The sequence below is a fragment of the Bison bison genome, unplaced genomic scaffold (assembly GCF_000754665.1).
Source record: "Bison bison bison isolate TAMUID 2011002044 unplaced genomic scaffold, Bison_UMD1.0 scf7180017848824, whole genome shotgun sequence".
NCBI classification, from domain to species: Eukaryota; Metazoa; Chordata; class Mammalia; order Artiodactyla; family Bovidae; genus Bison; species Bison bison.
The window spans coordinates 20,363-33,524 of record NW_011479397.1 but is presented as its reverse complement, the minus strand read 5'-3'; the positions used below and the strand labels follow the sequence as shown (position 1 = coordinate 33,524).

Sequence of the window (13,162 nt, the reverse complement as noted above, 5' to 3'; positions counted from 1 at the left end):
CCCCCAGTCCTAGCCTCTCTGGCCTTGCCAGGGCCCCACACCTCTTCATATCTCACCCCTGAGCCCCATTCAGGCCTCTGTTCCTAACTGTGGCAGAGAAAACCCTCACTGAAGGGTCTGCAGAGTGAGACCCCCAGCCAAGGCCAGCGCCCCTGGCTGGACTCACATCCCAGAGAGTTCGGGTGACTGGCTCGGGGTCACACAGCCAGCTCAGGGTCCACGTGGCTGAGCAGTGGGGACATCCCCTGGCCCGCCCCCTCCAACACTCCCTGGAAGCTCCAGGCTCGGGGAGGAGCTGACTGCAGATCTCATCAGGGTCCAGGCCCAGGCCCCATCCCCAACACACATGCGTGCACACACGCAAGCATGAAGCGGCTCGGCTGCGCCAGACGGCGACGGGCATGCACCGGCACGCCCTGGCATTCCTGGCTGACGGTCTGGGAAGAGCCAGGCAGGCCCGGTCACCACCCCGATGTCTCTCTCAGGAGCTCAGGCCATGGAGGGCCGAGCAGAGAACGCGAACACGGCCCACTGACCTGTGACCAACTGCGGGGGGCGGAAGGCCAGGGCGTCCTGTCCCAGGAGCTGCAGAGCCCAGCATGGCGGGGGGCGGGGGGGGGTTGGGCACGATGCCTTCAGAGTGGAGACCCATCCTACTGCTCAGAGCCTCCTGCGGGTCTCCAAACCCACAGAAATTTGGGCACCAGAACCGGCAGCCTGGGTGTATCGACGTGGCCCCACAAGCAGGCAGGAAGGTGTCAGCGGTTCCGGCTCTCTGTTGAGGCTGGGAAGTGATTCCAGGGTTTCCCCCACCCCCACTCCAATAAAGAACTTGTGGATTCCAAGATTAATTCCTGAACATTTGTTCTTTTTTTAAAATAACATCTGTCCAGTCATCTATGTACTTTTTAGTGATTTAAAGGAACACTGTTAACTTTTGTTTGGGGCAGCTCTGTTAAACTCTAATTAGTTCTGATAGTTAATCCTTGATTATTTTGGCATTTCAATGAATGTTAACATGTTATTTGAAAAGACATTATGATATTGAGTTGGCCGAAAAGTTTGTTTGAATTTTTCTGAAGATGTTATGGAAAAACCTGAACCAACTTTTTGGCCAAACCAATACATCTGTCTTCATCTATTAATAATTCCTAAACTAATGATTTCTTTTTCTTGTCTTATGCATTGGCCAGGGCTTCCAGAATAATATTGAACAGAAGCTGTGAGAATGAACATTTTTATATTATTCCCAGCCCACAGGGAATGCATGCAAATTGTCTCCGTTAAACTTGCCACAGATTTGAGGGAAATAGTCATTATTTGTTGGGAAAAGTCACTTTAGCTTCTGTTTCCTAAGTTTCTTTTTTTTTTTTTTCTGTAAATCATGTCAATTTTTATCAAACTGTCAAATGCTTTACTCTGCATCAATGTAATGATTATCGTTCTTTTCTTCTTTAACCTGGCAAATTGCTGTGTTAAAATCTCTGATTGGAACTATGCTTCTATTACTGAGAGAAACCTTATGTGAATGCAACTTGTGATTGGATTTTAGTTAGCTAACACTTTAAGATTTAAAAAATTCATGATCATAGATAAAACTGGTTTAGAATTTACTTATCTTGTGCTTTTTAAAAAAATCCCTATATTGTTATTTAGTCAGTCAAGTCCGACTCTTTGTGACCCGCCGGGCTCCTCTGTCCATGGGAGTCTCCAGGCAAGAATACTGGGGCGGGTTGCCGTTTCCTTCTCCAGGAGATCTTCTCGACCCAGGGATCGAATCCACGTCTCCTGCATGGCAGGCAGATTCTTTACCACTGAGCAACCAGGGAAGCCCCAGTCTCTGTACTAGCTTCATAAACTGGGGTGGGCAGCTTTTCCTCCATTTCTCTTTTTCTGGAACAACTTATACATCGCATGGGTTATCTGTTCTCTGAAGCTCTGTTAGATCTGTTTGTGGTAACAGCTGGGTTAGGAGCTTTGGGAAGTGTGTGTGCGTGTGTGTGTGTTTGGGCAGTGTGTGTGTGTATACTGGGAGAGAGGTTTGGTTACTATTTTAATTTTTTAAACAATTGTTAATCTCCTGTGGTTTTCTCTTCCTCCTTGTTTGGGTTTCAGTATTTTCAATTCTCTATGCATCTGTGCATTTTACCTAGATTTTCAAACTTTTTGAAAGTGAAAGTCGTTCAGTCGTGTCCAGCTCTTTGTGACCCCGTGGAGTCCATGGAATTCTCCGGGCCAGAATACTGGAGTGGGTAGCCTTTTTCTTCTCCAGGGGATCTTCCCAACCCAGGGATCGAACCCAGGTCTCCTGCATTGCAGGCAGATTCTTTACCAGCTGAGCCACCAGGAAAGATCCAAACTTCTTGGTGTATACTTTTAAAAAAATCGTCTCCTACATTTAGAATATGGCAAGAGTTTTTACCCCCTTTGTCTTATATCTTTTTATACCTCTTCTCCCCCTCTTTAATCACTTTTGAAATAAACTATTTAGAGAGTCAACTTGGGGACTTCCCTGCTGATCCAGGGACTAGGACTCTGCGCTCCCAACACAGGAGCCTGGGCTCTGTCCCTGGTGAGGGAACTGGGTCCTACGTGACCTGACTAGGAGTTTGCCTGCTGCAGCTGAAGATTCCGCAAGCCGTAGCAAAGATCGAGGATCCTGCGTGTAACGAGCAAGAACTGATGCAGCCAAATAAATGTAGAAAGAAACATTTGGGTTCTTCTTTTTTTTGAAGAATGAAATTTGGTTACGTTTATTATAAAGTTATTACGTGCCTATCCTAATTTTAGCCAAGGAGAATAAGCTCAAAGAAGAGCTCCCTTGTCATCTTAGATCTTCCATCAAGAAACAGCCATTGTTATTAGGGAAATACCAAAACATTTGTTTTTTAAATAGAGAGACAACTTTGATTTTGTCGTCATTTCTACTTTTTGTTGTTGTTCTCTCTTGGTTTATGTTTTTACTATTTCTTTCCTTCTTTATTTCTTTGGACTTACTCTGTGCTATTTTTATAGATCCTTGACTTAGTTGATTTTTTTTCAGTCTTTCTTATTTTCAGGTAAACATAGTCAAAGGTATACAGTTGTCTCTAATACTGTTTTAAATGTGTCTCACAAATTTTAACATGCAGAGTTTCCATTACTATTAAATTCTAAGTATTTTGTAATTGAACCTTATGAATTTCTCTTTAATAGAAATGTTATTTTAAAACACTTTTAAAAGTTTCTGAATATTGCATTTTTAAAGCTGTACTTTTGTTATTGGTGACTTTTGAAAATTATATTTCATTTATTTATTTTGCAGGTAGTAAATACACAGAGTATTAAATTCACAGAAGAGAATAAAGCCCCTCCCTCTACACGCACACCTTCCAGACATTCTATTTCCTTTCCAGAGTCCACTAGAATTTCCAATTTTTTGTGTGTCCTTTTGAAGACATTCTAAGTATGGCCAGTATGGTAGGTGACGCAGGCCACCCCCCTCTTGGCTTTCATCCTTCCCCTTTCTCTGTTGTCAGGGCCTCACAGTTGGTTAAATACATAATTTCCCTGCCTCCCTTGCAGCCAGGAGCAGCCATGAACTCAGTTCTGATCCACGAGTTACAAGCCATGCCTGCTGAGAGGAAGGCTGAGACAAACACCGGCTTTTCTTTTCTTTTACAAATAGTTTACTTTTTTAAATAAAGAGGTGTTAGTTGCAGCATAAGGGAATCTTTTAGTTGAGACACGTGAGATCTTTAGTTGCCTCACACAAACTCTGTTTGCAGCATGCGGGATCTAGTTCGCTGATCGGGGACTGAACCCATGCCCCCTGGATCGGGAGCTCAGAGTCTCAGCCACTGGCCCGTCAGAGAAGTCCCAACATTTGCTCTTCCGAGAACGTGGGACCTGTGGGGCCCTCGTTGCCTCTTCCCCGCCTCCTTTCTTCTTGACTTGGGCACCACCGTGTGGGCTGGAGACGAGGCGGCCGTCTTTGACTACGAGCCACCAAGGCTGCTCCAGAGAGCAGGGCGGACAGAGGAGGCCTGCGCTGGGCAGCGAGCCAGGGTGGGGACCACTTCCTCGGGGCCTTGAGAGAGAAAGAAATGCCTGCTTGCTGGCATCACACTGTCAGGATTGATTTTCCTGAGAGCCGAGCCACCCCTAGTGTACAAACCAGACGCACGTCTCCCGGCGGCCAGCGCCACACCCTCAGCACCTTGATTCTTTCACGCAGCCATCAACCTTGGCGATCGTCCTTCCCCTGGGCCTGGAGAGCTGGCGGTGGGACATCGCCCTGATGCATACACACCACAGTATGTTTAACCAGCCCCAGTGGCCTTTTCGGATGCTCCCAGTCTTTTTCTATGGCAGGCAGTGCTGTAACGGATAACCCTGCGTGTGCTTCATCTCACATGTGTGAGATGCTTCATCTTCACATAAGTGAGATCAACTCTGTAGGACAGGTTCCTAGGAGCAGAGAGAGTCCTCTTTAAGACCGTGAGTCTGCGGATCCTGGGCAAGGCCTGCCCCGCCTCCATCAAGTCTGTCTGTGTCCCTCAGTGCGATTTGTGTTTTCTTCCTTTGGGTCTTATGTGTTTCTCATTAGGTTTACTCCTGGGTATTTCAGCTTCTGGTGCGATGGTCAAAGCGATCTTTTCTTTTTTATCTCTTGCTAACAAGCTGTTTTTTGTATGCTCTGTGCTTAGTCGTTCAGTCTTGTCTGACTCTTTCCGACCCCATGGACTGTAGCCTGCCAGGATCCTCTGTCCATGGGGATTCTCCAGGCAAGAATACTGGAGTGCATTGCCATGCTCTCCTCCAGGGGATCTTCCCCACCCAGGGATCGAACCCAGGTCTCCCGCTTTGGAGGCAGATTCTTTACCATCTGAGCCACTAGGGAAGCCCTTTTCCGTATAGACGAAGGCTAATGATGACAGCATGTTCTTTCTGTTCCAGACAGTCCTGAAATACTGTTTGTAATAGAATTTAAATTGATCCACTTGGGTTTTTCCAGAGATTTAATCATATCAGCTGCAAAAAAAACTGGCATTACATTACTCCTATTGTCACGACATTTCCTCCTATTGACTATTGAATAAGAATTCCTCCTATTCCTCCTAATAACATTACTATTGTTATGTCTCATTTTTCTCTTCTCCAGTTGCAAAAATATTAAGTTACAGTGATATCAGAAGACAACCTTCCTGAGTTTTTACTCTAATAGGTATGATTTTAGTATCTCCCCCATTTGACATGGGGATAGCTTGGGGGCTTGTATAAATTTATGGCATTTATACAAGAAAATTTGACCAAGAACGCACGTTGAGGGACTTCCCTGGTGGTCCAGCGGTTAAGACTCCGAGCTTCCGACGCAGAAGGCTCAGGTCAGCCCCTGGTCGGGGAACTAAGATCCCACGTGCTGCGGGGCGCAGCCAAAGGAGTTGCAGGCAGTTGCAGGCAGTGTCAGTTGCAGGCAGGACATTGTAACTAGTTATACTGACCTCCTGCCGTAAATAACCGTAACATCAGGCAAATGTACGAGGCGACTGAGCAACAGGTGATGCAGGACTGAAACGCTCCGGAGCAGGGAGAGAGCCAGGAAACGAGCCCTTGTTTTCCCCCGTTGTACCTCAGGTTTCCCTTCCAGGGTCGCGGGAGCTGAAGCCAAAGCAGAGGTCTTACTGGCCGAGGAGGCAGAGATGAGGGTTAGGGGTTCCTGCGGGGCTGGAGGGGCTGCAGCTGGCAGGGGTCAGCGCCAAGCAGGAGGGAACTGTGTGTCATGAGGGCGCAGAAGCACAGGCCTGACACCCACCCCCACGTGGGGGAGTTTCCCACACCAGCTGCCGGGAGGTCTAACAATTCAACTCAATTCCAACGTTATTGACCTGGGCGTAGCATCAGAGCCACAGGAGAAGGTCTCGGTCCCACAAGACTGCCCCACTTCAGACCCCAGTTCAAGTCCAGGTTGTCCCCTGTGCTTCTGTCCGACTTTGTATAGGCGGGAGCTTCCCAGGGCCCCCCACCGTGAGCTCGATTAATATGCAAGGACAGCTCACAGAACTCAGAAAACCAGTTTACTTACTAGATCACCAGTTTATTACAAAGGATATTTAAAGATGCAATCAAAAGGCGGATGAAGAAATGCTAGGGCGAGGTCCCATACACAGTAGCTTTTGTCCCAGTGGAGTTTGGGGCCTCACCCAGCAGCAAATGTATGCATCTGGTTCACCAGTCTGGAAGCTTCCCAAACCCTGTCCATTGGGATCTTATGGAGGCTTCATAGCACTGGCCATTGGTCACTGATTCAGCCTCTCTCCCCTCCTCAGACTTCAGGTAGTGGGACTGACAGTTCCGACCCTCTCATCACGTGGTTGGCTCCTCTGGCAACCAGATGCCATCCTTAAGTGGTTTCCAACATCATCCATTAAAATAACAAAAGACACATTTACTGCTGTCATCACAGGAAGTTCCAAAAGCTTCAGGAGCTCTGTGTCAGCAACAGAGACAAACACTAAACATGCATTTCTTACCACAAGTCATAAAACCACAGCAAACCTGCGTGGGGCTGTCAGATCCCGGCTGGAGCCAGGCTGCATGCGTGCAGGGAGGTCTTCCACAAAGCCGGGCAGAAGTGGCTACTGTGGGGCGGAGACGGAGAAACCAGGCAAGGTGCAGAGCTGTGTGACGCTGCAGTTCCCACCCAGCTCGAGCGGAGAAGCCTCAGTGGGCACCTCGGGTGACCAAGCAAAACCCCAGAAAGGCCACGGTTTAGGAATACAAACCACATTCCAGAATAAAAGCCAAACCTAGGACTAAGAACAAGCCTGAAATAGACCCAGCCTTCCACAGCCTCCCACCAGCCAGACATGACCACACGACCTGCTAGGATTTTAGCAGCATTCCAGAACAAAGCAGCATCTTTTAAAAGAAGACATTGTGTATACTCTTTTTCATCCAACAATCACAATGTCTACATATAAGAAACAATTACTAGATATGAGAGGAAGCTTGAAAACATGACCCATCCCTAGAACCAGATCCTCAGGTGACCAAATTTTGCAGAGCAGAACATTGACAAAACAGTCATTATAAATATGCCCAAAGATTTAAAGGTGCAAATGAATGCATAAGGAAACAAAAGGGAAATCTAAACTGAGAAATGAAGACTATAAAAACAGCACTGATAAAAAGAAAAACACACACATACAAAAAAAAAAAAGGACTGAATGCAATTTCTAACCATAAGACAGTATCTGAAATGAAAAAAAAAATCACTGGATATGCTGACCAGCAGAATGGATATTGCTTGGGCAAACTCCAGGAGACGGTGAAGGACAGGGAAGCCTGTCATGCCGCAGTCCATGAGGTCGCAAACAGTCAGACACGACTGAGCGACTGAACAACAAGAATGGATACTGCAGAAAAGGCTCGATGAGCACAAAGAAAAGGAAAACCGAAAGACAGAAGACAATTATACATGTATAGACAGATCAATAAATCATCAGAGACTAAGGAAATGATCACGGGGACAATATCAAGAGGTTGAATACATGTGTAATTAGGGTTCTACGTGAGGAGGAAAGACAAATGGGGCAGAAAAAAATTTTTGAAGAAACAACGGCTGAAAATTCCCTAAATTTGGTAGAAAACATAAATGTACAGATGCAAAAAGTTTAGTGTACCCAAACTCGAGAGAACCACATCTAGACACTTCACAGTCAAACACCTGAAAGCCGAAGATACGGAAACGGCGATTTAAACCCCACCAGGCTCCGCCGTCCCTGGGATTCTCCAGGCAAGAACACTGGAGTGGGTTGCCATTTCCTTCTCCAATGCATGAAAGTGAAAAGTGAAAGTGAAGTCACTCAGTCGTGTCAGACTCTTCTCGACCCCGTGGACCGCAGCCCACCAGGCTCCTCTGTCCATGGGGTTTTCCAGGCAAGAGTACTGGAGTGGGGTGCCATACCTACCCCAGGACCCAGCAATTCCACTCTTATACCTTTCCAAGAGAAAAGAAGACCTCTGACCTCAAGCAACTTGTACAAGAATCATTACCGTGATTCGTTCTCTGCAGCTGAAATCTGGAAAGAATCTATTTGCTGATCAACAGGAGATCTGATAAATTGTGACAGAGTCACACCAGGAAATGCTCCTCGGCGCAAAGGAGAATGAATAACTGATCTATGCTGCAATCTGGATGAATCTCCAATATATTAGATCAAATGGGAAAAAATACCAGACAAAAATGTGTTTGCTTTATCATTCTATTCAAATGAAGAACAAGCAAAATGACAGAAATAAGCACAGCGGGTGCCTGGGAGGTGGGAGTAGTCTTCAAGGGGCAGAGTAACTTTATGGGTGGTTGAAAGGCCCGACATCCCTTTTTCAGAACTCTTTCTTTATTTGACTGTGCCTGGTCTTAGTTGAAGTACCTGTGATCGTCCATTTTTGTTGAGACAAGCAGGATCCCTAGTTGCGGCCTGTGAACTCTTAGCTGCCGCACGCGGGATCTAGTTCCAGGGATGGAACCTAAGCGCCCTGCATGGGAAGCATGGAGTCTTAGGCACAGGCCCACCAGGGAAATCCCCCAGAGCCTGATCCTCTGATTGTTAGGATTGGTTACAGGATACATACATTTGTCAAGGCTCACTGAACCGTTTGCTTCAGATCTGTGCACTGACTCATCCTTCGTCACTGAAAGGAACCAAGGATTCTTCTGGAAATGGCTGATTCCTGTCAGCTCAGGAGAGTGTGGGATGGGCCTGGGAGGATGGGGAAGCGCTCAAAGCGTGGCGGGGGCGGGGTCTGAGGATGCGATGCAGGGACGCGCGTGTTTCGCTGTGTAGAACGTCCTTCCTTGTGGGAACTACAAGGCAGAGTGCGGTTGGCAAGTCACTCCTGAACGCGCAGGAGGGTCGGTGGAAGCCTTCGCAGGCGTAACGCTGGGTTTTGTTAGTTTTTGTGTTTGGGCCCTGCCGCTCGGCAGGTGGGATCGAACCCGCGCCCCTTGCCGTGGACGTGCTGAGTCTTAACCACTGACCTCTAGGGAAGTCCCTCGGGTTTAGGAGTCTTTAAAATATTTTAAAGACCTGTCTACCTGCCTGAATGGAAATTTTACTTCAACAAAAGAAAACCTCTGATAAACCCTATCAAATGCCTCTATGAAATGAACACAATGTCTCTCTTCTGCTTTATTAATATGATGAATTGTATTACACATTTTCTGTTAACAAATCATCCACTAGCAAACCTCACTTGGCCTTAGAGTATGAGCCTTTTCATGTGCTTTCTGATTCTGTATACTAAGATTAATATTTTAACCTCCATATTAATGAGCTCAGTCTGTAATTTTACACTATTGTGCTGTATTTTTAGAGTTTTGATGTCCATGTTATTGAAGGAATATTTTTAAATGGGAAAAATTCATCAGTTTCCTACATCCTAGAATACGTTATAGTATTGGCTTTTAAAAAAAATATTATTCTTTTTAAAATTTGTATTTCTTTATTTCCTTATGGCTGTGCTGGGTCTTCATTGCTGCGTGGCTTTCCTCTAGCAGTGAGAAAAGAGGCTGCTCTCTCGTTTTGGAGCATGGGCTCCAGAGCACAGGCTCGGTAGCTGCGGCTCACTGGCTTCGTTGCTCCGCGGCACGTGGGATATTCCTGGACCAGCGATTGAACCCATGTCTCCTGCGTTGGCAGGCGGATTCTTCTTTACTTAGGAGATTGTCTTGGCCTGATGACTTTTCCAGGGTTAGCTCTGCATTACTTGCTGTGCTTAGAATTTTAAATCTCTTCAGGGATCTGTTTCAATAAATCTATTATCATTATTAATTATAATATTTCCTTAGAAAAACCATGTTTCAATCAGGTTTTATTTACTTGACTAGTGTGCATCAAAGTACTGTATCTTGTATTTAAAAACAATTTTCTACATCTGTGATGATTTCCCTCATGATTGTTCTTCTGTATATTTAAAATTTCTCCCTTCTTGATTTGGTTTTCCAATTATCTCTCTATTTTTCGTGATTTTTGTCCCTCCAAAATTAGCTCTTGGAGTTATTCTTCCATCCTAACCATCTTCTAGTTTCCAGATCCGTTTATTTTTCCTGTTTCTTCACCCTGACCCTCTAGAAAAGTTGGCCCGTCAGCCTCCCTGCAGTCAAGGCACACGTTTCCACAGCAGCATCCTCCTGTCTCCTCCCCACAAAGACGACAGCCCCTGGGTGGTCCCCAGTCCCAGGACGCCAGCACGTTCCTCCTCTGTATCCCTTGGGCCTGTGGTGATGGGGGCAGGTCTTCCTGGGACCACGGTCAGGAGACGAGAAGTTCTTGGTTCTTATTTTGGAATCCTACCGCAGCCTTTCCAGCATTTCAACCTCCACTGCTGGGTGACCGCTGAGCCCCAGACTCAATCAACCAACCAAGAAAAAAGTGAGGGACGCTTCCAGCTTCTTGAGTTGAAAAACCGCTGTTGTTGTCTAATTGCTAAGTCGTGTCCAACTCTTTGCGACCCCGTGGACTGTAGCACGCCAGGTTTCCCTGTCCTTCCTGGAGCCTGCTCAAACTCATATCCATTGAGTCGGTGATGCCATCCAACCATCTCATCCTCTGTCATCCCCTTCTCCTCCTGCCTTCAATGTTTCCCAGCATCAGGGTCTTTTCCAATGAGTCAGTTCTTTGCATCAGGTGGATAAAGTATTGGAGCTTCAGCTTCAGCATCAGTCCTTCCAGTGAACATTCAGGGTTGACTTCCTTTAGGATGGACTGGCTGGACCTCTTTGCTGACCAAGGGGCTCTCAAGAGTCTTCTCCAGCACACAGTTCAAAATAAATCCTCAGTGCCAGCCTTCTTTATGGTCCAGCTCTCACATCCATACGTGACTACCGGAAAAACCGTAGCTTTGACTATAAGGACCTTTGTCGGCAAGTTGATGTCTCTGCTTTTTAATGTGCCCTCTAGGTTTGTCGTAGCTTTCCTTCCAAGGAGCAAATGTCTTTTAACTTCATGGCTGCAGTCACCGTCCACAGTGAGTTTTGAGCCCAAGAAAATAAAACGTGCCATTTTTCCACTTTTTCCCCATCTGTTTGCCGTGAAGGAATGGGACCGGATGCCAGGGTCTTAGTTTTTTCAATGTTGAGTTTCCAGCCAGCTTTCTCATTCTCCTCTTTCACCCTCATCAAGAGGCTCTTTAATTCCTCTTCTCTTTCTGCCATAAGTGTGGTGTCATCTGCGTATCTGAGTTTATTGATATTTCTCCCAGCAATCTGGATTCCAGCTTGAGATTGATCCAGCCCAGCATTTTGCATGATGTACTCTGCATAGAAGTGAAATAAGTAGGGTGAAAATATACAACATGTCCTACTCCATTCCCAATTTTGAACCAGTCTGTTGTTCCATGTCTGGTTCTAACTGTTACTTCTTGACCTGCATACAGGTCTCTCAGGAGGCAGGTAAGGTGGTCTGGTATTCCCGTCATTTTAAGAGTTTTCCAGTTTGTTGTGATCCACACAGTCAAAGGCTCTAGCATAGTCAATGAAGCAGAAGTAGATGTTTTCCTGGAACTCTCTTGCTTTTTGGATGATCCAACAGATGTTGGCAGTTTGATCTCTGGTCCCTCTGCCTTTTTTCCTCCTCTGCTCCCCACATCCTCTGTCTTTTCTAAATCCAGCTTGAATATCTGAAAGTTCTCTGTTCATGTACTACTGAACCCTAACTCGAAGGATTTTGAGCATAACCTTCCTAACATGAGAAACGAGCGTGACTGTGCAGTAGTTTGAGGTTTCTTTGCCTTTGCCCGTCGTTGGGATTGGAATGAAAGCTGGCCTTTTCCAGTCCTGTGGCCACTGCTGAGTGTGTCAAGTTTGCTGGCATATTGAGTGCAGCACTTTAAGAGCATCATCTTTTAGGACTTGAAATAGCTCAGCTGGAATTTGGTCACTCCCGCTAGCATTGTCTGCAGTGATGCTTCCTATGGTTTCCCTGGTGGCTCAGAGGTTAAAGCGTCTGCCTGGAATGTGGGAGACCTGGGTTCGATCCCTTGGTCAGGAAGATCCCCTGGAGAAGGAAATGGCAACCCACTCCAGTATTCTTGCTGGGAGAATTCATGGATGGAGGAGCCTGGTGGGCTACAGTCCACGGGGTCGTAAAGAGTCGGACACGACTGAGCGACTTCACTTTCACTTTCTTTCCTAAGGCCCACTTGACTTCACACTTCAGGATGTCTGGCTCTAGGTGCCAGACACCCAGAATAACACACCATTGTGGTTATTCATTAAGGTATTTTTTGTACAGTTCTTCTGTGTATTCCTTTTTTTTTTTTTTTTTGGCTGTCAAATAATCCTTTATTCTTCTTTTCCTCTTGCAGTTCTTAACTAGCTGGTCACTGTCGATGTCATCTATGATGCCACGAGGGCAGCGGCCATCGACATTGCAGCCGCAGATGGGGCACTTCCTGGGACCTTTTTAATGGTTCCAGAGAGTTCTCTGGGCTAGAGCGTTCTCTAGCTAGAGATCAATGCTGCACCTGCCAGGCAATGTCGACAATCTCATCAAAAGTGATGTTTCCACTGTGCTTAATGTTTTCTGCTTCTTTCTATCTCTTGGTGGTTCCTTGAGGACTTTGATGATCAGGGCAGAAGCAGAAGATACCACCTCAATCCAGGCCTGTCTGTTCTGATCAGTTTCACCGTAATCCTCAGACTCTTCCAATCACCAGTTGTCCTGGTGATGTTATCACCTACCTTTTTTGGAGACAGACCCAGGGGCCAATCTTGGGGATCAGGGCAGATGTGGCACCAACTTCCCCACCAGCGCACCTCAGGTATGCGACTTTGATCTCATTGGGGTTGAACTTAGGTGGCATGGAGGAGGCGGCTGGTGTCGGAAGAACCCGGATTCGGGATGACAAAGAAAGTTGTACTTTTGCCTCCTCTGAGCCAAAAGCTCTTCTGTGTATTTTTGCCACCTCTTAATATCTTCTGTTTCTGTTAGGTCCATACATTTTCTGTCCTTTATCATGCCCATCCTTGCATGAAACGTTCCCTTGATATCTTCAATTTTCTTGAAGAGATCTCTAGTCTTTCCCATTCTATTGTTTTCCTCTACTTCTTTGCGCTGATCACTGAAGAAGGCCTTCTCTCTCCCTGCTGTTCTCTGTAACTCTGCATTCAGTTGGGTAT

General features: G+C 46.3%; 1 pseudogene; it reads right to left on the bottom strand.

Annotated features, from left to right (window-relative positions):
• Positions 1 to 489: 489 nt before the first annotated feature.
• LOC104992960 lies at positions 490 to 12,920 on the bottom strand (annotated as a pseudogene).
• Positions 12,921 to 13,162: the final 242 nt, after the last annotated feature.